This window comes from Lissotriton helveticus, chromosome 10, assembly GCF_964261635.1.
Source record: "Lissotriton helveticus chromosome 10, aLisHel1.1, whole genome shotgun sequence".
NCBI lineage: Eukaryota > Metazoa > Chordata > Amphibia > Caudata > Salamandridae > Lissotriton > Lissotriton helveticus.
The window spans coordinates 520550541-520576698 of NC_136071.1; the positions used below are offsets into that span (position 1 = coordinate 520550541).

Here is a 26158-nt window from a genome sequence, read left to right on the forward strand (position 1 = left end):
CCCAAGAAATTTGCCCAAAACTTTATGTTTGAAGACAGTTAAGGTTTTTGGATGGACAATTTCACAGGGCCTCTAAATTTCAACATTTCATTCTTCTCTTTTCAATTAATTCAGTCACGTGTATTGACTGATTACAAGGACAGGGAAAGATTAGAACATATTACAAGATCTCTCTATCTCCACTGTAGACAGCACAACTGAACCAAGTGTACCCTTTCAAATAACATATTTGCTTCTCATGCCTTATGTAGCAGTATCCATTATGTAATTAAAGCCATATCAATAGTTTATGCTGTTCTTCTATAATGATTATAAAGAAACAGCCATAGCAACAAGTTAATTCAAGAATCAAAGAAGCAACATTAGACAAAACCCCCATCTTTGACTTAATTAAAATTTTAATATTAGCCTTCAATATGTTTTCAAGTGCAGCAATATTGCCCCAATACATATGCTTCCAAGCTTTGGGAAAAATACACGAGTGCTGCAATTAATCTCAAGCTTTTCATTCATGATAAATAAATCAAATGAAAAGTTTAGTGTATTTGGCTAAAACACCACTGAATTAAATACTTTTTGAAATTCACAAGTAAAGGGGAAATGGAGCCTTGAATAGTCTGAACACCTAGTAATTTGACACTGCACCTTTGGAATTCTAAGGGAGGTTTGTTTTCCTGCTCACCATAGAAGGATCCTGAGCACTATTGCCTATTTAAGTTTACATTTTTTATTGAAACAAAAAGAGTAATAAATTCAATTCAATAACACTTTATTCGACATTTGACACAAATATAATATAGGTAAATAGCATTCAATAAATACATAGCCCGAATAAAAAGCTTAAAACCATATACCATACAATACATAATCCATCACAAAACCAAAAGGTAAGTCATCAAATTACAACATCGGGTTACACAATAGTTCATTGTAAAGAGTACCCCTCACCCCGCATCTCACCATCAGAGATCTCAGATCACAACAAAAGCCCTTTTAATGTGGTTTGATAACATTACCCCCCCAGACTCCACCATACAAATAGAGCCGCTTTAATGTATGCCACAACTTTACCGCAAATCTCCTCCGATCAAAGACCTTGTAAAAGCTCTGAGGGGATCCCACAATTTCTAATATCATAATTTAGCATAAAAAATGCAATAAACCTTTTCCTAATCCCCATTAAAAAAATCACAGATCAGGGTAAAGTGCATTGGGCTTTGTACAGAGGTTCCATCGCATGAGCAACAAACATTTATGTGCAACTAATCTTTCATTTTCGAGAAACGATACCATCATATGAATGAGGTCAAACCTAAAATGGGTCAATAAAACCGCTCAAAACCGTTCGTTACCCACAACAAATACGGTTGGAAACCTGGATGATGCTACCTGTTTTGATAGCCAGAAGGTCTAAGTTTCATACTTTCACTCCTAATCACTGACAGCCTCAAATGTACTTGATCTCTTATCTTTAAGGGATGTTCTACTGAGTAGTCTACTAGTAAATATATGCCGCAAAATAACATAGTGCAGCTTCTCACCCCAAACTCTCAGATATCTTGATTCAAACAATGCTGTCATGCAACTCACTCCTCTTATTTAAAAAATGTAACCTCTGTACAACTTCATAGATTATCACTCTAGCTTCCAATAAACCCCTTTAAACACCACCATGATAACAAATGGTATTAACCTTTACAGCTTTAAATTGAGCTCAGTTTTATGACCACTCTAAGCACGAAAGGCAAAACGTCTTTCTTGTGGGCTACTCTGGGTGTTCTGCCCTCATCTGAGTCTGAGTTAGACGATAAATAGTGTCTGGAAGCAATAGGAAAGAATACAAAAGTCATATCACCATCTCTGTCCCTCAGCTTTGCTGGAAACCACATGGAAACCTCACATTATCAACAGCTCTTTCTTGATGTGCTGGAGTTCTTGTCTCTTAATCAATGTTGCACAGTTAACATCTGGATAAATGCAGTCTAGATTCTGCCACCATCATGTTCCTCTTTTTCGCTGATTCCTTGGTTATCTACTTCCTCTGCAAGGCATCTTCAGAGCTCTTCCCTGCATGGTTTCTGGCTGGAAGGAGAGAGACACATAATTCCCCTTCCACCTCCACAATCACTTTATTCAAGAATCAGCAAACGTCTTCTTTGAGATCTACTGCATCAGGCTGGAGGGTAGGCCTAGAATTCTGTGCTTTGCAACTTTCATTTAATTCTCGAGCAGCTCCACTTTGGTTTCAAAGAGCAACATCTAGGGAATTATGCATCCTTCTAATTTTTTTAACTGTATAGGCTTTTCTTCCTGACTTCTCAATTTTCTCTGTTCTTCTGTAATTTTAGAATCCATGCACCCCACTTCCCTTTCCATCTCAGAGATCCAACCATTCATTTAAGGGTCCATAGGTCGCACACTACTCCACCAACCAGCGGGTATACCCCAAGAGCATCACGGTAAATGCAGTTTCTTAAAAGTGGGTGCGCTTTTCAAAAGTTCCGAAGTGTAAAAGGCAAAGTTGCAGGCCAACTCTGGACACCGGTGTTTCAGGATTATTGTCCTTCATCAGCAGAGTGTAGGTAGTTTTCCGGGGTTTGCTGTGCAGGCTGCCAAGTGTTATCAGGTCTGGTACCTCTCCCGGCGCGTAGGTGCGTAACCTGAGCTCGTCAGCTCGAAGGCTCGAGGGAGCCATATTTAAGTAAGGGTCCATAGGTTGCACACTACTCCACCAACCAGCGGGTATACCCCAAGAGCATCACGGTAAATGCAGTTTCTTAAAAGTGGGTGCGCTTTTCAAAGGTTCCGAAGTGTAAAAGGCAAAGTTGCAGGCCAACTCTGGACACCGGTGTTTCAGGATTATTGTCCTTCATCAGCAGAGTGTAGGTAGTTTTCCGGGGTTTGCTGTGCAGGCTGCCAAGTGTTATCAGGTCTGGTACCTCTCCCGGCGCGTAGGGGCGTAACCTGAGCTCGTCAGCTCGAAGGCTCGAGGGAGCCATATTTAAGTAAGGGTCCATAGGTCGCACACTACTCCACCAACCAGCGGGTATACCCCAAGAGCATCACGGTAAATGCAGTTTCTTAAAAGTAGGTGCGCTTTTCAAAAGTTCCGAAGTGTAAAAGGCAAAGTTGCAGGCCAACTCTGGACACCTGTGTTTCAGGATTATTGTCCTTCATCAGCAGAGTGTAGGTAGTTTTCCAGGGGCAGCTGTCATTGTCTCTAACTCTCTCTCCATTAAAGCCATCCACATCTCTTTGCGACACGTATAGACTTCAGATCCTGTAGCACTGACACAAGGGCTTCTGAAGTGTCATTGAGCATGCATTCAAATACAGATTCTTCTGGCCTAGCCAACATGCTTGGTTCCAGTGCCAAACTTCAACTTCTTCTCATGCCACAGTTCTATGGGTGGCTACGATGCTCCGGTATCACCGGAGGGAAGGAGCTCAGACACCACACTGTCTCATCTATGCTCAGGAATTATGACCCAAATAGGACTCCAGTCAGATTGCTCGCACCAATGGGTGTATATCTTGTTTTACTTGCATGAACAAGGCATTCTCTGAAGCTGCTGAACCCCTGCCACTCAGTCAGCTGCACAGGGCTCATTTTTCAAGCCAGTATTTCACTCTCACTGATGAGAAATACCCAAGGGATAGGACAGAGCCAGAGATCAAAGGATAGCCAGTTAGTGTTTGGTTAGCCGTGTTCCTTTGCAGCTGTTTTTCTATGCCTAAATTCAACTGAAATATTATAAGAAACAGTAGAGGGGCCCTAGTAAACAATTCTCAGGGGGCACAATCAGGGAAACAGCAACACAATAAACATTAGGAGAAGCCCCCCAAACAACTCATAACATCGAGCTAGTCCGACACAGACAGTGTCACAAATAAATCACAGTTTTTTTGGTATTTTATTAGCAACAAATATATCTATATATCCTTATTTCATATATTCCATAATCAATATTTTTGTTCTTTTTCAATAAATATACGCTACACAAAATTCATACACTCACATCCAGGTAAAATTTATAAAAATGCAAACAGACGAAGCAATCAGGAATTGAGGTACATGTCTCAACACTAACAAAAAATACAAAAAAACAATAAATATATACATACAATAATCACAAACAATCAGAAAAAGTACAATTCACAAAAACCTAACAGACATCGTAAACATATAAAACCCCAAAACAATGCGCCTAAATTCAACTGAAAACCTTAAACATTTTTTTGTTTCACTCTACATTTTATAACATTCTCTTCATTCTTCTCAAGTAAATTGTACTTTTTCCCTAGTTTTCCTGAGGTGTTTCTCCTCATTTCACGCTATACAGCCACCATGATGGCTCTCTTCAAATAAATGTCCTTCATTTGGGGGAAAGAAGTCAGGGAAGAACAAAGGTGTCCTCCACTTTACTCCAGTATTGGAACTTTCATAGATTCCCATAGTTTGTATCATTCCCCGTCGTCGGAATGGGAGCCTCAGTAAATAAAAATTAACATAGCAGTAGGTACAAAAGAGAAAGAAAGGCCTAGGCCTCATCTCATTTTGTAGCATATCCACCTCTTTTTACAAACGAGAACAAAAACATGTAACAAACAATCAGATTAGCCTCACCCCATGGAACCTTCCTGAGAGAGCCTCAGAGCCTCAGATTTACTACTGCACGTTGTGCTAAGGGAGTCTCCACTGAGCTCTGCTCAGATTTCTCTACAACACTTGGATTTTCCATATGTTTCTCTTCAAGGATGTCAGACAAGGAGAAGAAGGCTTTATTTAAAGCCTGTGCTACTTGTATAAGAAAAGCCTTTACATTGAGGACAAGCATAAAGACTGCAATTATTGCTAGTACCCTGATCAAAAGGCCACTGAGTGTAAGATCTGCAGGACCTTTTCTACCAAGACTCTGAGGGACAGAGAAGGACATCTGCTAACCTGGTTGCAGAAGATGAAGTCACAAAAAGAGGTACTATCCAGTGACAATGAGGATTCCTCCTCAGCTTCATCTTCAAGGAGGTTTAAAAAGAGAGGTAGGACTTCCCCATCAACTTCATCTGAACCTCCTTCTAAGGCCTTACAAAAGACCTCTGATAGGTCTGACAGGCCCAGTCCCAAAAAATCTCCTCACCGAGGTGTGAAGGAGAGGGAGGGACCAGTTCCTGAGGTACTTTCAACTCAGAAGGTGAGCCATGGACCTTCTGTTGCCTCTCCACCATCTGAAAAGGCAAATGTGTTCAAAAAACCTGCTTTTGTACCTCAGGAGGGAAGATCGGAGAAGAAATTCCGTCCATCGACGACGACAATATCAGGTACGTTGACGACGGCATCTAAAACTCACCTGGTGTCGATTTCAGCTCCGTCGACGGGCCCGTCGTCGAGAGCTTCGCTGACGACAACTTCGACGATGACTTCGTCGACGCTGCAGATATCTGTCACTATGTCGTCGACGATGTTGACAACCTCGACGATGATGACACCGGCAATGGTGTCGACGGCGGCGACGATGTCAATGACAACAGCTACAATAAAACTGACGTCGAGCTCGTCAACAGTACCGTTGATGATCAGCCCATCGTCGTCGACGATCCATTCTCCGTCGACGATTCCTTCGACGATGACCTCGTCGACGTCGTCGTCGACGATATAAAAAGTTCATATTTCTATAAAAAGATGCCAAATCACACCAGAAATGACATCTCCTCATAGAGTGACACCATTACCTACGGCTTTGCTATTGGATGAGGAATATTCAGAGGAAGAGGAAGGTCCTTATGGGGATGCTTATAGTCCATCCCAACTTCAAGTAAGGTACGAGGACTCTGATTCTGAAGATTATTATTTGGAACAACAACGATATGTTCCACGAGATAGACCTCAAGAGCAATCACAGCAGGGTATGGTGGCCATGCCATCTTCACTTATCAGTGACTTGCAGATCATGTTGTTGAATTACAAGAGGAGATTTCCATCTCAAACCTCTGATCAGCAACAAATGCAACCACTGCCTCCACCAACTTAGTCCTACCCTTCGGCTACAGTGACTCCTCAAGTATCTCAACCTCCGGAGCCGGAACCATTAGCAGGTCACCAGAATGTTGTAACGGTACATGAGGATGATGATTCATCAGATGATGATTGGAATGTGGAACAGGTCTCGGATCCGGATAGGAAATGGGACAATTATGTCATTCTGGATCCTGCTTCACCATCACCGGATCCAGTAGATTCTCCTCCAGCAGACATCGGAGGTTTCCATAACCTTATGGAGAGAGCTTCCAAGCGGTTTGGCCTTCCCATTCCAACTGTACAATCAGAATGCTTTCTCTATGATTTTAAGGAGCCTTATAGAAAATCCATCCGCTCTATCCCGATTGTGGAGCATGTATGGAGTGAGGGAATAAAGGTGATGCAATCTCCAGCTACCCTCATTCCTGTTCTTCCGCGACTGGAGAAAAAAATAAGGCTCCGGGAGATAGTCCCGCCTGTCTGGTTGGTCAACCAAAGCCGGACTCTGTTATCTCGCAGGCGGCTCAAAGAAAATCAAAGAATCCATCTGCACCCCTTTCCACACCACCGGATAAGGAGGGCAGGCGCCTAGACAACGTGGGGAAGAGGTTCTCCTCTATGTCCAGCCTTCTTGTGAGAGCTGCTAATGCACTTGCAATTTTGGGACGATATGATCGCCAAATGTGGTGTGATTTGTCTCCATTTATGGATCAACTGCCAGGTGGTTCCAAGGCTGATGCGAAGAAGATCCTAGAAGAAGGAGAGCGGTCTTCTTCAGAAATTATAGATTGTGCAATGGACATTGCCACCACTGCTTTCCGTGCCTTGGCAGGTTCAGCTGTTCTGAGACGGCAAGGCTGGCTTTGGGCTACCTGGTTTCGCCCTGAGGTCTAGAATACAATCTTAGACTTACCGTTTGATGGAGAAATGCTTTTTGGAAAGCATGTGGACGACGCTCTACAGGACATCAAAAAGAACACAGAGACGGCAAAGTCCCTGGGGACTTTGCAATACCGCAAGGTGCCCTTCCGGGAGCAAGAGGAAAAGGGTTTTCTACATACAGGGGAGGATACCAACAACGTTACTCCTCCTACTCGCAGTCTTCACAGTCATACAAACCTCAGTACTCTCAACGACAAGGCCAATCGGCGTCTTTCTCTCGCCAGCCTTCCAGAGGACGACAAGGACATCAGGGAAGAAATGATTCTAAACATCAGTAGCGGCTTCCAGGGTCTGCCTACTGTTCCTCCACCCCCTGTTACATCAGTGGGGGCAGGATATCACAATGCATCCACAGATGGGAGAGCATAACATCAGATCGGTGGGTCCTCAATATCATCCGATTTGGCCACACGTTAGAGTTTCAAAACCTTCCACCTTCCAGAGCCCCTCGCGCCATCGAATCAAAACATCTACGTCTTCTTTGTTCGAAGCTCATCAACTGCTTATCAAGGGAGCAATAGAGCCTGTTCCTCTATCCCAACGAGGGAAAGGGTTCTATTCCAGGTCTTTCCTGGTTTGCAAAACAGAAGAAAATGGCGCCCAATATTAGACCTGAGGGAGCTCAACACCTATCTCATAAAACTCTTGTTTCGGATGGTATCTCTTCAGGATATCTTGCGTCTCCTGAATCCAGGCGATTATATGGCAACTCTGGATCTCGAGGACGCATACGTCCATGTTCCTATTCACCCAGCCCACAGGAGGTTTCTGCGCTTCACAGTAGCCAAGAGCCACTTTCAGTTCAGGGTCCTGCCTATCGGACTCAGATCCGCTCCGCGGATATTCACAAAGGTGTTGGCCCCAGTTGCAGCGTTTCTCAGAAGACAGCCACTGCAAGTCTTTCCCTACCTAGACGATTGGTTGATAAAGGCTCCATCTTCTCAAGCAACTGCAAAAGCAGTCGAAAGTTGCATTCATCTTTTCAATCATCTGGGTCTTCAACTCAACAGAGACAAATCAGTTCTTCTTCCATCCAGGTCGGCCAGGTTTCTGGGGTCCATTCTGGATACAACTTGTTGCAAGGCTTTCCCATCAGAGGAAAGACATAAAAGGCTGATTCTTTCTGCCCGTCAATTGCAGAAAAACTAACTTTGTCGGTCCGTCTTTTCAAGTCTCTCCTAGGATCGATGTCATCCTGCATTTCCTTAATTCCGCATTGCAGACTTCGGATGCACCCCTTGCAAGAGCAACTGGACATGCAATGGCGCCAGGCGGAAGACTCGTTCGACGACAAGATAAAAGTGACTACTCTTATGAAGGAGGCAGTCAACTGGTGGACCATCAAGGTCAACATCTCAAAAGGTCTCACTTTCAAAGTTGCTCCAGCTCCTTCAATACTGACAATGGACGCCTCTCTAGAAGGTTGGGGAGCGGTGTTACAAGACCTTCAAGTAAGCGTTCACTACTCAAAAACTGGGAATGCTGGGCTACCAACCCGGATTCGATAAATGGGACCTTATTGTTGTGTCAACAGTGAGGGATTTGGTCAAGAAGGGGGCAAGACTGACCTTAAGTGAGCTCCAGAAGCAATATCAGTTGGCACAGGGAGAACTGTACAGATACTTGCAAATCAGACATGCGCTACAGGCAGCGTTTCCGTCTCCTAGAGACATACCGGAGGCGTCAAGTCTGAAGGATCGCATGCTTGATGGGCCGCTCAACTCAAAGGCAATATCTTTAACTTATAAGAAGCTGAGTAACAACCTGCCAGGCGCTTTCCCAAAGCTCAGGGAGCGATGGCAAGTTGACATAGGACTTATAGAGGACGAAGACTAGCAGTCGGCGCTAATGTCCCCGTTTGCTGCGGCTATCACCCATAGATTTCGACTAATTCAGCTTAGAATACTCCACCAAACATACATTGCAGGGACAGTTCTTGCTAGGATAGGGTCTAGACCCTATGACCGGTGTATAAAGGGGCTGTGGTCAGAGAGCCACATTTTATCATACATTGTGGTCTTGCCCCATGATACGCCCCCTTTGGGTGAGAGCCACGAATCACATGTGCACAGCCCTGGGGAAAGCTATAGTCCTAACCCCACAGTTAGGAATATTAAACATTTGGGATGCTACTGACCTAAACAAGTCGAACAGCAATTCACAACAAGGGGATACACGCTAACAAAGAGAGAATTGGCTAAGGGTTGGGGAGTATAAACCCGCCTCGTGTCACCCTATGGGTCACAGAAATGGATAGATGTATGCTGGCAGAGACAGAGGTCTACAAGGCTTGGGGATGCCCCAAGAAATGGGATAGGAAGTTGTCACAGTGGAATAAATATAGGGGAGATCTCTGTGTGTCACCTACTGTTGAAATGGAGATGCGTAGACAAGCGAGGCTTGTAGGAGATATGTAATGTGTACCCATGATTAATGTTGTGCAGGATCATTTGGCAGAGAACATGCACTATGTCGTCCAGTCATATAATGTATGACTGTGATTTAATTCAATAAACAAAGTTAACTCTTCATTTTAATTTTACCCCATTTCAAAGTGTTGCATGTACAAACAGCAGGACTCTTGCTCCCTGCAGCCCGTAGACACTGTGCCATATTTCTAAATTAACCAAACTGTCATTTTTTTCCAATTGGGAGAAGGGGATAAAAATATTTCTATGAAACATTGAGTCAATGTTTTTCTCCATTTTCAATTACGTTTTCATATAGCCTTATAGCCCGCCGTAGCGGGCAATAGCAGCTATTAAAGGCCCGCTCCCGCGTCAAAGGCCCTGGTCGAAGGAGAGGGACTTCAAACAAGGGACAGGAACTTTAATAGCCGGTATAGCCCTGCTACGAAGGGCTATTAGAACATTCTGCCACTAGAGGGCAGAATGTTCTAACAAATAAAACAAAAACCTCTCAAAACTTGAGGGGATTTAAATCCCCTCGGCCTCCGAGAGGCCTTCGTAGAACATTGGAATGTTGCGTTGCAGGCTTTTACCGGCCCGTAGAAGCACGGAGCACTCCATTGTCTACAATGGATCTCCCAACATTCCAATGTTCTAATATTTTATAAAGCATGTTTCTTCACTTTAAATTCCTCCTATTTAAACAAATGGCTATATTTTTCTGCTGTAAATATAGCACTGTATTAACAAGCCACTGGATGCAAGATGCCTGCTGTAACTCTCCAAGCAAACGGACAAGGGAAATCCCATAAAATCCAACTACAACTGATTGCAGAGGAGTTAAAACAAATTAATAATTGCATGCTAAATATAGTACGCTCAGTAGTGGAGACAAGGGAGCAGGAGGTAAATCTACCTATATATATCAACGAGAATAAAGCTACACAGGTGAATGAAGTTATACAGATTGAAACCCCCCCCAACAGTATATATCTCAAAGTGCCCTACGCGGGTCATAAAGAGGAGTGTATACAAAAGATCTAAAAGGGATAGGACCGAGAAGAAGAGCAGAAAGATCAGAAATAAGTCACAGAAAAGGCTGGGAAAGTCAAGGGAGGTATATCAAAGCCAGAGTATACAAAAAGGGTGTTGTAATTTTCGGAAAAGAGAGTCCACTGACAGATGAGATCATAAATAACAAGCATTTGCAATGCAATAGGTCTCGCATTATTAAAGTTTGAGCTACTGGCATTGCTAATAATAATGCAACACCAATCGCTCAAACTTTAATAATGCGAGACCTAGTGCATTGCAAATGCTTGTTACTTTAGAGCGTGTGCTGTTATGGCCAGAACTGCTGACTTTGGAACTAGAGTCCGAGTCCTGGCGTAGCCTCCACATCCTGTGATTTTGGGCAAATCACTTACTCCCCTGTGTCTAAAAAAGAATCTAGCTTTGTGTAATGCAACTCATGCTCATGTGAAGCACTCCAGTGCCCTTGAGTCGAGTTTGTACTATGTAAAACTGCAAAAAGAAAAAACTAATGCGAGACCTATTGCATTGAATATGCTTCTTTTGTCAGTGTTAATTCAACCCGAGGGTATTGGACCGCTTTACATGAGCACCAGTTACATTACGGAAGGACAGATTATTTTTTATTAGGCAAGGGAAGATTAAGTGATTTGCCCAGAATCACAGGATGCTGAGCCGACGAAGAGACTCGAACCTGGTTCTCCACCTTCAAAGTCTACAGCTGTGGCCGGTTCGCAACAACGGTAGCACTTGATGGTGGTGGAAGCCAGGCATCAGCCTTGCCCTTCTTATTACTCTGAAAACAGTTTCCCTCCATGAAGCTCTTTTGAGAGCTGTGCCACCAACATCGTATCAAGCGCCACCTTTGCACCTGTGCACCTTAACCCCAACTGAACATCTTGTGCGAAGCTCCCTATGCAGATGTTTCACGGAGCTGCATATTTTGTGCTTCAGCTCGCTAAGCCATTGCCTACAAGTGTCCCTTGTCAGCACAGTTCTTTTAGCAGAAGAAACGCTTTCATGTGTTCACCCCTCTGCCTGCTCAGAAGCAAAGAAAGAATACAGAGTACATCAGCCACCAAACGTTTCACCCACACCTGCATCACATCATTCATTACAGCTCCCCAAACACTTCACCGGCTCCCTGTGACTACCTGCTCATCCTCTAAAGCTCTATGCATTGCCCATAGGGATATTCATGAACCTGGACCACAAAAGTTTCGTGATGCATAAAAAACCAGAACCCACCCTAAATGCCTCTCCTTTAAAAGGATGCCCAGTGGTGGTACTCCGTGAAAGGAGCACACTTGTGGAACGTTTCCCTTACAAAGAATAGACACACTGAAGACCATCTGTGAATCATGACGGCAGTAAAGACCTGGCTCCTCCCTAATAGAGGATCTCTTCAGACACAGTCATTTACTCCCATATGAGCATACAGAAATAACCCCCAGATTCATCAAAGTCCCGTTTTGCGAGTCCGTAATAGCGATTTTTAAGGAATCGCTATTAAAGACTCGCAAAACGGGATGCATGTAGAAATCGCAATATTTTTTGCGATTTCTACTGCTTCCTTATTTGCGATTCGGTAATTGCTAATCGCAAATAAGGAATGGCTTTCCCATTCATTCCTATGGGCCTAAAGGCAATTAGCGAATCGCAAATAAGGAAGCGATTTCAAGGGTGCCAGGGTGTCCAAAGGACACACTGTAGCACCCCTGAAATGGTCATGTTCACTGGTGTTGCGCACACACATGTCCAAAGGACATGTGTGTGTGTAACATACAACTTAGAAAAATGCACTAAAGTGCTTTTTTCTAAGTTTTTGCTATTTACCACGTAGTTATACTTCGCGGTAAATAGCGGCCCCAGATTGCGAATTCGCAATTTTCAAATGGTTCATGAATTGCATTTAAGGAATCGCAAATTGAGATTCCTTAAATGCAATTAATCGCAATTTAGCAATTTCTAGATTTGCGATTTTTGCATTTGGGATGATGAATCCCAAATGCAAAAATAACGCTCGCAAAGGGCCAGATTCTCAGAATCTGGCCCTTTGCGAGCCGATTTTCCTTTGATGAATCTGGCTGTAAGTCTCTCACTCATTTTTTCTCTACCCCATGGAAAAGCACACCAACAACATTGCAACGCAATTAGTGCACCCCTCTGTTCAACATACGTGAAAATAAAACCCTGCCTTCTACCGTAAAACATGCATTCTACAAACCATGCTCATGATCGTATGTTTATAAGCGTCTATATCTCTGTCTTTTTCGCAACATTCTACTATTCAGTGTTGCTACATATATATCACTTTAGGACAGGTGCACCCTGCATATTACCGCAGATAACACCATTGTTCTTTCCGCATAGGCTACTCTATTAACCCAAAATCTCCTAAACAAGACAACCCAAAGCAAGAACCTGCCACCTATCTACTGAGAATCCCTTAATGCGCGACTGCCATTAAAATGACAGGATGATGCCTGTGTAAAGTAGCGACTAGCGGGAGGTGATGTGTGTGCGCAGGGAGGGCCGGGCCAGGAACGGTGGAAGCAACACGAGGGTGGGGACAAAAGCATGGTAACACAGGCTATTCCCCTCCCCAAATAGTACACAAAGCCCAGTGCGTCTGCTCATGCATAGTTAGGAGATGCACGAGGATGTATGACAATATTGAGGACCTATGTGTGTTTATGAAACCAGGGGGACAAAGGGTGGGGATAAAGCGACAAAGGAAAATAAAACCCCTAAATCGTGCAAATCTTTTGCAAATTCTGGTTAAATGCCCTACACTGGGGGAGGTTACATCTGAAGATATAAGGCAAATAGGCTTTTTAACAAGTTTAGAAGGAAATGAGGTAACTACGGTGCTTTTCCATTCTGAATTTGTAACACAGTTGGTGGTAAAGGCAGAGAGAGACCTGGAAAAGGAGGTTATAAGATTTGTGCAGGTCAATGAACTTGAGAGAGAAGGGATCAATTCCGGGAGCTCTGTGACTCTTCTTCTCCATGCAGGACTTTGCCCGGAGCAAGTACAGAATGAAGCATTAGGCACCTACAATAGGAGAATCTGCACAGATAAAGATCAAGGAGGGTTAAAAGTAATAATAGCAAATACCGCATATGAGCCAATGTTGAGTAACCGATATGACCTCCTAGCCAAACATTCAAATAGTTGGGAGGATACTTTGTCCGTGTGTTAAGTGAAGTGGACTAGGATTCAGGGTACTCGCACAGCTTACGAACTCTGTCTTGGAATATTGGGGGATATAAGAGACAGCTAGCACAAGACACCTTATGAGAAATGTTAGGTATTTACGACAAATTGTGTCTGCAGGAGTCCTGGTTGTGTGAGGCACCCGTTCCAATAGATGTTTTTATGGTAACCAATGAGGCAGTACGAATGAACTTAGGCTGACCTTCGGGGGGCTTGATTACACTGGTATCAGTAAAAAAAAGCTAACAAAATAATTACGTTAAAAGTGAAATGTAGGTGGTTATTGGCATGTCAGGTAGAACTCTATAGTGGGACCCGGGCAAAAAGACAAATTATTGTGATAAATGTATATATTCAGCCAGGAGTAATAACAGATTATAAAGTACAACTGTGCATGCTAGAGAAAGATTTGGAATCTATCTGTATGACGAAAGCAGCATATTTGATAATGATCTTAGGAGATTTTAACCATAAACTAGAACCGTCCCTTAGTGATAAATTGTTCAAGGAAATTTTAACTATCTCACATATTCCTCATGCTAATTTTGGTGGCGTAGGTAGTGCCGTATGAGATTAAATATTTGGTACAGTTCCTTGGATCAATAGGACTATTCTGTGCCAATGGACTGACGAATTTGGATCGTCCGGCAAAGAAGACTTTTCGTATAGGGAATCAGAACTGCCCAATTGATTATGCTTTCATTGATGCATGGCATTTAAAGGATGTTGAACAATTTGAGGTATTGCAGAGTGAGGGCAGTGACCATTGGCCTTTAGAACTGTTAAGTAAGATGGAACAGGAATCAGAAAGAGAAAGAGTGATCCCCTTACAGTTTGAATACCCTAGACATATAACCACCCGTATAACCGAGGAAAGCCTGCAATTGGTTAATAATTTGTTCATTGATTATACTGCTGTTGGTAACGAACCACAAACAGGAAAAATGTTAACATGGTACGAGCTGACGATCGAGCTGATGGTAAATTGCCTAAAAATAAAAGTAAAAAAGGGCCCACCCATAACAAAAACGGAAGTATAAAGGGTTGGTTTAATAATGAGTGCAGCCATTTGAAACTTAGGGTACAGAAATGGGAAAGACAGTTAAGGAAAAAAACAGATAAGGAGACAATGGAGAGCCTTCGAGTGGCGAAATTGGAATACAAAAATAAAACGATTGAAAGGAAACTAGACTATAAATCCAAAAATTGGCAAATAATGTTAGAAGTGATAAACACAAATAATATAAGTTCCTTCTGGCAATTGGTTAAAGAGGGTAAGGTACTGATAGAGCGCGCAGGTCACCCGACTATAAGTTTACCATATACGTATTGGGCCCATAAAAATTCAATTTACCATATTTATTAATCGGGTAACCTTGCACTCTACTACCAGTAACCCTGTTCCTTCCTATTGTATTTTCTAATGTACCCGACTTACCATTCCACTGCTACGGGTACCTAATGACCACAATGGATCAGGGAGCTAGCTGTAAAAGAAAGGCAGACACCAAAATACTCTATTTGCTCAATTTGCACTCATATAATAACCACAAACTCAGGAAGTTTTGAAAACCTTTATCTAAAATTCGTCAATTTCATTAAGCATTAGGTTTACAACCAATAAACTGTCAATAACTAAGATTATAAAGAGCACGTATCCATATAGGAAATAAATCAGGCGAACCATCTAGAATACTAAAGGAAGGTAAAAACAGGGAACATGCTAGTAAGACTTCTCAAGAATTTAGACTAGTTATAGAGTGACTAAAGGACGCGGAAAGATAAGGAACATGCTAGAATGTATACTATGACAAAAGAGGGCACAATACGAGAATTTAGTTAGTCTATGGAGACTCAAAAAGTAACATGTGACTGACTATAGGGAGGGTAAAAGTGGAACACGCTAATATTTCAGAGCAGATTACTTTATTTTGCTAAAGGAGGGTAAAGAAAAGGAACATCTATATTTCATAAGCTGTATGCAGGAACGTACTTAAAGGATAGGGAAAAATTGGAACATGCTAGTATAACCACTATAATGTATGACCTTTTCATTTGTCGGTGCAAAGAAAGCATGGAAAATCAATATGCAAGAGTACGTCTTTATTAAAGCAAGGAAAAGAATGAAAGATGCAGAATAGATTTTCTAGCTCTATATTTACCTAGAACGGTGTGAAGACCAACCCTGGCCACGGGTCAGTTAAGGACAGGAGAAACCCCAAGGAAGGACAGTCGCCAGTAGGCCAGCAGGTGCAGAATGGACACCCCAGGACCGGACAGGAAAACCAGATTAGGATCAGGACAGGACCACCAAGGAAAGACCAGCAGCCGCAGTTCGGTAGCAACGCCTGCGCTACACCCTCTCTGCAGCTATCAGTCAGCACCCCGATTGGGTTATCGAATTCTCCAGCAAAGTGCTCCGCCAGCACTTAAGGTTTTAAAACCCCGCTTGGGTCTTGTGGAAATTACGGACAGAGTGCTCCGCAGCTCTCTGTATCAGTCACCTATTGAGTGCATTGGGTCAGTGACAGGTCAGCTATTCGGACAAGTCGGACAATTACTCTAGCTAAATCTAGGCTAGTTATACTGTTTTCGGGTCAGTGTACCACCCCCCAAATGTTGCAAGTGTAAGAATCCCCAATTTCGATTGTTCCTCAAGTAGGACAGGTCAACACACCAACCAGGATAAACTTCTACAAGTCCCAATTTGCATCTTTTGGGACCGCCTATTGAATTTGGGGTTTCCAGGGTATGTGCACTTCTCCTGACAATGGACAGTACAATTTAATATACAAATGTTTCAAGTGCGGTACAGTTCAGCTTCGTCCTGCTGGGTCGCAGGTCATTTCTCATGAGCATCTTGACTGTGGCTGCCAGCTGGCTGAGTTCCACTGGTACAAGGTTTTCTTCCCTCTGCCAGGATGACATGCGCAGTAGGGACTTCTAAGATGGGGTTTTGAATCCCTCCCAGGCCCAAGGGTTACGATACATGAAAAGTAAAGAAAAACAATTTAGAACATAGAAATAAATGACTACACTGTATACCAGGAATCCCTATATGACTCCCCTTACTTTATACTAATTTATAGCATTAAAATTAGTGCAAACGAACAGAAATGCAGAAAACGATAGTGCAAGCTTCGGCATGTGAGAACACACAGCGGCCATCTTAAGTCGAGTGCGCAAGCGCAAAGATTCCCACCAGAACCGCGAATACGTCATGTCAAGTGATTGTGACCAACGCATGCGCAGAGGAAAACCCCGCCAAGCAGCGGCCATTTTAGTGGCAAGCGTATTAAGGTTAAAAACACATAGGCAAGCATCACTAGGATACCCAAAATGTCAGAATAAATGGGAAATTAGTAAGACAAACATATTGGTTATATTTTATTAATGTTATGCGAGGTTCTTGAATACAAGCAAGACGCTTTACGTGCAAATTCTTTCTCCATCAATCCCCTCTTTGATGATATTTTATATAATCACAAATCATTAGAACCAGATGCCAACTTTTCACAGTTTGCCCAATTCAATTTCTTCAAACATTCGGTTCAATTTCTCTTTTGTCTCTTTATTAGGGTGAGAATTTTTCACCCTTTTATAAATCTGATTATTCATCTCTTCTAATTCAAGTTCATTCCACATTTCTCTTTACCCCTCTCTGGTTCACAGTATACCTTTTCTGGTGCTTTCGATATTTACAACAGATGAATATAATGAACACTACTAAACCTATTCCCGCAATTGGCATTAGTACTTTAATCAGAAAACTTTTACCTAAATTTGCAAACAAATGACCTATGGCGGAAAGACCATCAGTAAGTCTCTTCCAGGCACTGTCAACCTCCAGTGGTTTGAGTTCTTTTGCCAAATTAGTAGTGTTCCTTACATACCTTTGGATTTCCACACTTTTATCAGGTATGTAAGTGCAACAATGTTGCGCTTTCAACATTCTGCAGACTCCACCATCTTTTGCTAATAGAGTATTAAGGGCAAGTCTGTTCTGTAAAACCATAGATCTGACCGCAACCATTTCAGTATTTACTATCAGGAAACCTCCAGCAGTATCAGTAGATAACCGATCTACTACTGTTGACAATTTGCAAATTTTGTGTGTGTTCAGAACCACTCCCACTGCAGGTATTATTGCGCTAAAAATATCTCCTACAATTTCACCAGCGCTTTCTCTTTTAGTGCGTACTACTTGGTTAGTTTCTTCATTGCTTCCAGTGATTTTCCCCACATGGTATGTCTTTGGGAAGACAATACCAAAATATCATCTCCCATACCAATGGTCGGGCAATTTGAAGTAAGCCTTGTCCCCACAAATAAAATAAATTCCAGGAAACACAGGCTCTGTCCCATCTTTGAAACCTCAACCTCCAATTACCTTGTAATTATGTTCGCATTCACTGGAACCAATGAAAACATTGTTATAATAACTAGTCATTTCCCTTTTAAGACAGAGTTTCCCCTTCTTTTCGAAATCCAGAAGCATCGCAGCATTTGCTCCACCATTTGGGGTGCTCCCTATACTCTCTGCCCATTTAGGAACTTTATGGTTCTTGTCTTTGGCTTTCTTTTGGAAACTCTCTCTTCTCTTCTCTACCATGTCCAGAAATTCCTTTTCCTTTTCATGTAAAGAACAGGTCAGGTTATTTTTATGTGCATCATCTATATTAATTTTTCCTACAGTTAGAAAATAATCACTCATGTGCTTAGCTACATCTCTAGTCGTATGTACAGGGTTCAGGTTTCTTCGAACAGGAAGTTCAGAAAACGTTACGTCAGAGTTTGAGTAGAAATACTGTAAAGGTCCTCTTTTGTAAAATAAGCTAGTTAGTATACTAAAGGAAATTCCATAGGTTAAGGGCAGGTGATGATAAGTCACGCCTTCAGCCACAGAAGTAGGTAGCTTCATGCAGACATAACAGTCGTCTATTTCCATAGTTTCTACATAATGCAATAACAGGTTTGCGAAAACATTTAGATGAGTTTTGTTCTTAATCTTGTTAAAGTGTAATCCTTCCTCATCTGGTGCTTCTAAGTCTAATTGTCTCCGTTTCAGGCTAAGTGGTTTGTCCAATGAGTCTACTCTTCGTGGTGCCTTTCTAGTATGTGATTCTACAGTGTCGTCAGGTAAATTATTATTTGGGTATAAACTTGGGTTTTTGCTCATCATAGAAGGAAGGGTTATTGTTAGTCCTATCCAAAGGATCAGTACTATTGCTACACTACATAAACATACTTGGCAGCATGTTTTACAACAACTTCGTCTCGGTCTCCCATTCTCAGAAGAATCAGACATTTCGGCTCAAAAGAAGCTTCAACCCCTCTTTGTAACTCTGCACAATTTGCTTACTCGAGTAGTTTTTTCAGGGTGGTTCTGCTTCTTCTTCGCTCTGTTCAGCAATCAATTCTCCGTCACTTTCAGTACTTGCGTCACTTATTTCCAGATTCTCAAATTCTTCCAGTACATAGTAAGTCCATTCAGGGCTCGAATACTTCTTATTCAGCTTTTTGAAGCGAGCACTTCTTCTCCTTTGCTTTGTCACCACTGGGTCAGTTTGACTCGAAACCTCATTTATTTGGTTAGGCTCTTCGTTTATTGTCTTCAAACGCAATCTCAGCCTTTTTACAAATCGAGGAACTGAGTCACCTTTTCTGAGTCTTTTAACTGGCACTGTGTCTTGGCCTTTTCCAAACACTCTTTTGTTTTCGTTCAGTTGTGGCACAATTGAATCAAGTTCATCTCCTGTATTGTTCCCTAACTGACTAGGTCCAGGTCTTTCATCTGTTTCTTCTGCCTGGTCCCTAAACTGGCCTTGTTCAGGTGTTTGCTGAGCTTTGCTTTGATCTGTTTCGGTCTCTTCTTCCTGAACACAATTGTCTAACACTACCTGTTCCTGTTCAAGCTCTTCGCACTCTTGAGTTTCTTCCGCATTAACTTCCGCCCTAATTTCTATCTGTCCCTTTTCTGGTGCAGGTGTTCTTGGAGGAGTGTCAATTACCTGCTCTCTCCCTACCTGGTCCTCTTCAGAATCAGATTTTACATGGATTTCGATGATCTGAGTAGCTTCTTCTTCCCCTGCCTCGTCCTCACTATTATCCCACTGTCTATCTAGTTGAGCTTGACTCTTAGTTCGTATAGGGTCGAATGTCAGATCGATAAATGGAATCCAATCGTCTTGACTGTAGCTCGGTTGTTCTTCAGCTACTTCAGGACCGATGTCTTGGGATCCTTCAGCTGCGCAACCTTCAGCTTCAGTTAGGTCTGGTTCAGTCACTTTCTTCGTGTGGCTGGCATGGATCCAGCGAGGTACTCCTGCACACTTTAGAGCTGTGGTGGTTACCAGGATCACCTGTCGTGGCTTTCCCACCTGGGTTCAAGGCAACTTTTCCGAGTGTGCTTCTTTATTGCGACCCAGTCACCTGGATTCAGGTTATGTGCTGGAGTCGTTGGTCTGGCGACGTCTTCTCCCCCAACCTGGTGAGAGATAGAACGCACTTGGTCAGCCAGTTCTTTACAGTATTCCAGTACCAAATCATCAGATATGCTTATTAATTTGTATCCTGGCACCCATGCTTGCCGCATTGCTCTTCCCATCAGGATTTCATGGGGACTCAAGCCCGTGTTCCGATCTGGAGTTCCATCAGCACTAGAGGCAGAGCATCTGGCCATTCCAGTTGAGTGTATTCACACATCTTTCCCAATCTCAATTTGATTGTGCCATTTATCTGTTCTACCACTCCAGAAGCCTCTGGACGATATGCACAGTGCAGATGTTGCGTGATTTTGAATGCTTCACAAATCTGTTTTACTATTTCATTCTGGAAATGACTTCCTCTGTCAGATTCAATTAAGACTGGGAAAAGGTAACGAGGTATTAGTTCCCTAAGTAACAATTTTGCTACTGTGATGCTGTCATTTCTTCGTGCAGGGAAAGCTTCCACCCATTTTGAAAACAGGCAGACAATGACAAGTAGGTATTTCATTCCTCGACAAGGGGGCAACTGAATGAAGTCAAGTTGTAATCTAATAAAAGGGCCTTCTGCCTTTCCAATTTTTCCCGGCAATACTATGGTTTTCTTTCCAGGGTGAAATTTTTGGCAGATTAAACACCTCTGGCAGAGTGCCTCTGCTACGCTTCTGAATTTCGAGTTGAACCATGTTTGGCAGAACATGCGAATCATCGCATCTCTGCCTACATGGGTGTCTCCAGGGATCAGCCTAGCCATAGGAGCAAGCATACAGTCTGGCAACACAGGCATATCATCAAGGTACACAATGACCCCATCTTCATGCCTCCTATGACAACCCAAGTTTCTCCATCTTTGCCTCTCCTGTGGGTCTGCTGCTTCCTGTAAGTCTCTCACTTCCTCCCATGTATTCACTCCCTCTAGCATCAAAAGTTGGCAGCTGCTTCCGTGTCCCCCAACCTTTATGTTGATTGCCATTTTGTATTTTGCACAATGTTTGGCTAACTGGTCAGCATAACAATTACCTGCTGTCACATCGTCATTGCCAGATTTGTGAGCAGCACACTTGACCACAGCCAATTCTTTTGATAACTGGATTGCTTCCAGTAAATCCTGCACGTATTTTCCATTTCGGATAGGGGTGCCTGAAGAAGTCAGGAACTCCCTCTGTAGCCACGATTGGCCAAAGACATGCACAACCCCATAACCATACTGGCTAACAGTATTTACGGTTATTCTCAAATTTCTCCCAAATTTACAAGCTTTTGTCAATGCAATTAATTTGGCTATTTGTGCAGACTTTACTCCATGTAAATAGGATGCTTCCACTGGTTGCTCTAGAGTGCATACTGAGTAGGCGGCGCTCAGGCCCCCGTCCTCATGTCTCATGCATGAGCCGTCTACAAACAGCTCACAATCTTCCCTATACAGAGGGTTTTCTTTGATGTCTGGGCGTGGTTTGGTACTGACTCAGTCAAATCAATGCAATTATGTGCAAATTCCTCCCTCACTTCCTCTGCAAATGAGCTGGGCAGTAAGGTAGCTGGATTCAAAATGTTACATCGTTCGATGGTTACATTTCCTGCACCTACAAGGATCCTCTCGTACTTAGTCAGCCGACTAGGTGTGAGGTACTGGGTTTTTGTCCTTGTCAGTAAAATTACAACAGAATGTGGAACATACACCGTTACTGGATGTCCCATCACAATGGTCTCACTCTGTTCAAGACTCATGCAGGTTGCAGCTACAGCTTTCAGACATCCAGGTAATCCAGCTGCTACTGGGTCCAATGTGGAAGTAAAGTATGCCACTGGACGTCGAGTCAAACCATGAATTTGGGTCAGGACTGAGAGTGCACAATTATCTCGTGTGTCACAGAACAGTGCAAAGTGTTTTGAGTAATCGGGCATTCCTAAGGCAGGAGCAGTACAGAGACAGTCTCGTAATTTTGTAAAAGCTGTTATGCTTTCGTCATCCCAATCTACAGGGTCACTTGCTCCTTTCTTTGTCATTTTTATTAATGGTTTTGCTAGGACTGCAAATCCCACAATCCACTGCCTGCAGTACCCTAGAACTCCAAGGAACATTCTGATTTCTTTCTGGGTATTTGGTAATTCCATGTTTCGAATTATCCTGATTCTTTCTGAGGTGACTTTTCTGATACCTCTCTCTATCTGGTGCCCCAGATATTTCACTGATGTGGTAAAGAATTGCAGTTTCTCGGGTGATACTTTATGCCCCCCTTCACCTAAATGGTTCAGCAAGGCATTTGTGTCAGTTACACAGTCTCTTCGACTTTTAGACGCCACCAAGAGGTCGTCTAAGTATTGCACCAAAACTGATTTTCCGGGCAAAATTAGGGTCTTAAGGCACTTTTTCAGAATCTGATTAAAGATTGAGGGGCTTTCTGTATACCCCTGAGGGACGCGATTCCAGACGTAAACGTGACTGTCGAATTCAAATGAGAAAATAAATTTGCTGTCTGGATGCAATGGAATTGAAAAGAATGCATGACATAAGTCAATGACGGTAAACCATCCAGCATTCCATGGAATTTGGTATAGAATCACTGCAGGGTTTGGCACGACAGGACAACAAGGGACCACAATTTTGTTAACCTTGCGCAAGTCCTGTACTACCCTGTACTTTCCACTAGGTTTCTTGATTCCAATTATTGGCGAATTACATGGGCTGCTCATTACTTCTTGTATGATGTTTGCTTCTAACAATCTTTTTATTTCAATGGCAACTCTTGCTTTTACTTCTGCACTCATTTTGTACTGTTTAATATTTGGGTATGCTGCATTTTCCTTTATGGCTATTTTAATTGGGTCAACATTTTCCATTAATCCTACATCTTTTCCAGTAAAATCCCATACTTCTGGTTTCACTGTTCCTTGGAGCTCTTCAGGCAAGTCTTGCATTGTCAGTCTTTTAATTTCAGAGTCGGGTCTTGCTAACATTAATTTGTAAATTCCATCTTCGTCAGGGGTTTGAATTTCGACGCCATTTGGTGTGCAAAAGATAGTACAGTTCATTTTGCACAGCAAATCTCGTCCCAATAGGTTCACAGGACTGGAGTCACATACAACAAATCTATGCATCTCTTTAAAATTTCTAATTTTAATCTCCATGGGTTTTGTAACTAGGGTACTAATTAACTGATTAGAAACGCCCACTACTTGGATCGCTTCTCCCGAGAGGGGTAGGTTTGGAACGTCTGCTGTTCTCACAGTAGAACGGGTAGCACCAGTTTCCAACAGGAAGGTGACGTCATTTCCTTCAACCTTTCCTTCAATGCATGGTCCTGACTGGTCCACCGGCAAGGAGGCGCCAAGCACGCACTCCTCGTCCTCCCCCCTCAGGCACCGTCAGTAAGTGTCATCACAGAGAAACGTGTCATTTAACAGAAATTGTGAGGTTGCTGCATTCTTATTTTCCCTTACTTCCCACACTTCGGTGTCTTCACCCTGCTGTGCTTTGCTCCTAAAATGTTGTCTAGGTGCACGAGGCAACTGATTCTGTTTTACCTGTTGCTGGGTCTTTCGTGGTTTCTCATTCTGCGTCTGTGGACTTAAATCATTAATTTGCACGTTACCATTCTGTACATGTGGACACTCGTCTCTCCAGTGCCCTATCTGTCCGCACCCGTGACAGGGGAACTTCTTTTTGGCCTCTTCTCTGCTCATTTTTACTCTGGGTTTTCCCCCACCCCCGGGGCCTTGATTCTGATTACTGGTTAATTTACTTAACTGTTGTTCTGCCAATTTTACCTGTGCCCACATGACCTTTTCCTTCAATGCCTTTCGTTTGTCTGCTATCTCATCCTCACAATATTTGGCATACTTCAGGACCTCATCAATTGGTTTAGACTGCCAACAGATTTTATTGTCTTTGATCCATTATGAAATCTCAGGTCTCAACCCTAGCACAAATCTATAAATAAAGTGGGTCATGTCCTTCATCTCGATGTTGTCTATACCACTGTACGTTTTGAACACTTGTAACAGTCGTTCATAATAGGAATGCACAGTTTCATCTCTATTCTGGGTAGTTCTATCTATTCGGGTCCAATCAGTTTCCTTTGCAGGCACTTTTCCCTTCAGATGCAACATTACCTGGTTGTACTTTTTCATTACCTCGTGTGAAGGAGCCCCTGTGTTAGGGTCCCCCGGGAATTCCTCACTAGGCCAATCAATAGCAATTTTGCATTCTGTCCACAAATCTACGGGAACTACAATGTCAAAGAAACCATCCAAATCTTTCCAAATGCACTTCTGAACCTTCACAAACCTTTCTACCTGTCTGTACCAATCTACAGGTTTTTCTCGTAATTTCGGGAAGTCATTGGTAAAGGACACAATATCCTGTCGGCACCATGGAACATGCACATACTTTCCACCTGGCACTTCTCGCATAGGATATAATTTTTCTGCCTTGTCTGCTTCTTTTAAGACATACTCGGAAGCCATCTGCTTTGATCTAATCTCCTCCTTTTTCTTTGCCCATCTGGCTTTCCATTTTTCTAATTCTCCCCATTTTTGCAATAGGTTCAACAATTCTCTGATCTGTACCTTTTTTCCTGACACATTCATGTTTTCTAAATCTTTGTCTGAGAACTCTGCTCTGTAGGGTTTTTGCAACACTTTAGATTTCCCAATATCTATTCCCATACTAGCCGCGGTGTCCATTAATTTCTCATGGAACACCCTGGTATTACGGGTGATACTCTTGCAGATAAAACAGCAATTCTTCCTCGGAAAAAGTATTTAGTCTGTCTAACCCCACATTTCCAGCCATCAGTTCTTCCAATTCTATTCTTAATTTGTAAATGTCTAATGGTTTCGACTGAGGATTTGGTTTCTCTAATTCTCGACTCCATCTCTCGATTTCTTCAGGAGTCACTACGGTGGCACTTCTTGTACCAGAAGCTGACTCAATCTGCACTTCTCCTGAATTGAAAGGAGTGTTCTTCCTCCGTGAACCCCTTTCTGGTTCCCTTATTGGTAAATCCATCAAGGAAATCACCGATTCGCATTCACTTGCCTGGTCATCTACAATTAGGGGCTCTTTTCTCGGCTGCACTACAGCTGGGATAATAATTGGAGGTTTTGGGTTATTCTGCTTATCCCCGTACAAAGGAACAACTGGTCCAATAGTTGCTGGGATTGTCAAGGCTTCAGGACTTGTATTTAGTTGGGAAATTTTCTGAATTAATTCTGTTCTCTGTTTAGCTATAGTCTCTCGCTCTCTCTCCTGCAGTACTCTTTCCAGGCTTGTTTCATGTACTATTTGCGGAGTCAGGGTTGGGGCATAAGTCGGGGGAGTTGGATGTGTCATACTTGGTCCCTCACCATAATTAGGTTTCAGGAATGGATTCCCTGTGCTTAAAGGTCTCGGCTCCTCCTGATAAGGAGGTATTTGACAGCAGTCTCTTACACTTACAGGTCTAGATCCCTCCTGGTAAGGGGGTCTTAGGCAAGCATCCCCTACACTTGAGGATCTGGGTCCTTCATTATAAGGAGGTGGATTCTTCATTAACGATTCCTCCAAATAATCATCATCTGAATCCCCACTGGTCATCAAATGTTTCGTTTTCTCTGTCCTTTTTTCTCCCATTGGGGCTTCTAGGGCAATTACAGGGTACAGTCCTTCTGTTATCATGTTCTGCATCCACTGCTTCATTTTTTTCTCTTTGGCTTCTCCATGCATTTTCGGGTACCATTTACTTATTCCCTTGTCAATTCCAGGTCTATCTCGTTCAAAAGCCTCTATCTCCCATTCTCCTAAGGCCTCATATTGCGTTAGTCTGGGTCTGGGATGTAAATCGTTCATGCGGGTTCTCAAATTGAACAGAATCCGGCTATTAAAGGTACCATCTAATGGAAATGCCAAAATTCCGTCATTTTTAGTATATTCCACCCAATTTTCCAACCATACACAGGTGTGATACCCTTTGTCAAATAACATGAATGATGCGGGAGTATTAGGTGGTGGAATAACTATTCCTTCCCTAGTTTTGATGGGCTTATCCTTCTTGAAATAATTTTTAACTTTGTC

At 42.7% G+C, this 26158-nt stretch overlaps 1 protein-coding gene across 2 annotated transcripts in view; it reads left to right on the plus strand.

Moving 5' to 3' along the window:
• Nucleotides 1-26158, plus strand: part of DNAAF8 (dynein axonemal assembly factor 8) — a 1081381-nt gene that overhangs the window by 813422 nt on the left and 241801 nt on the right. The window lies entirely within an intron of this gene.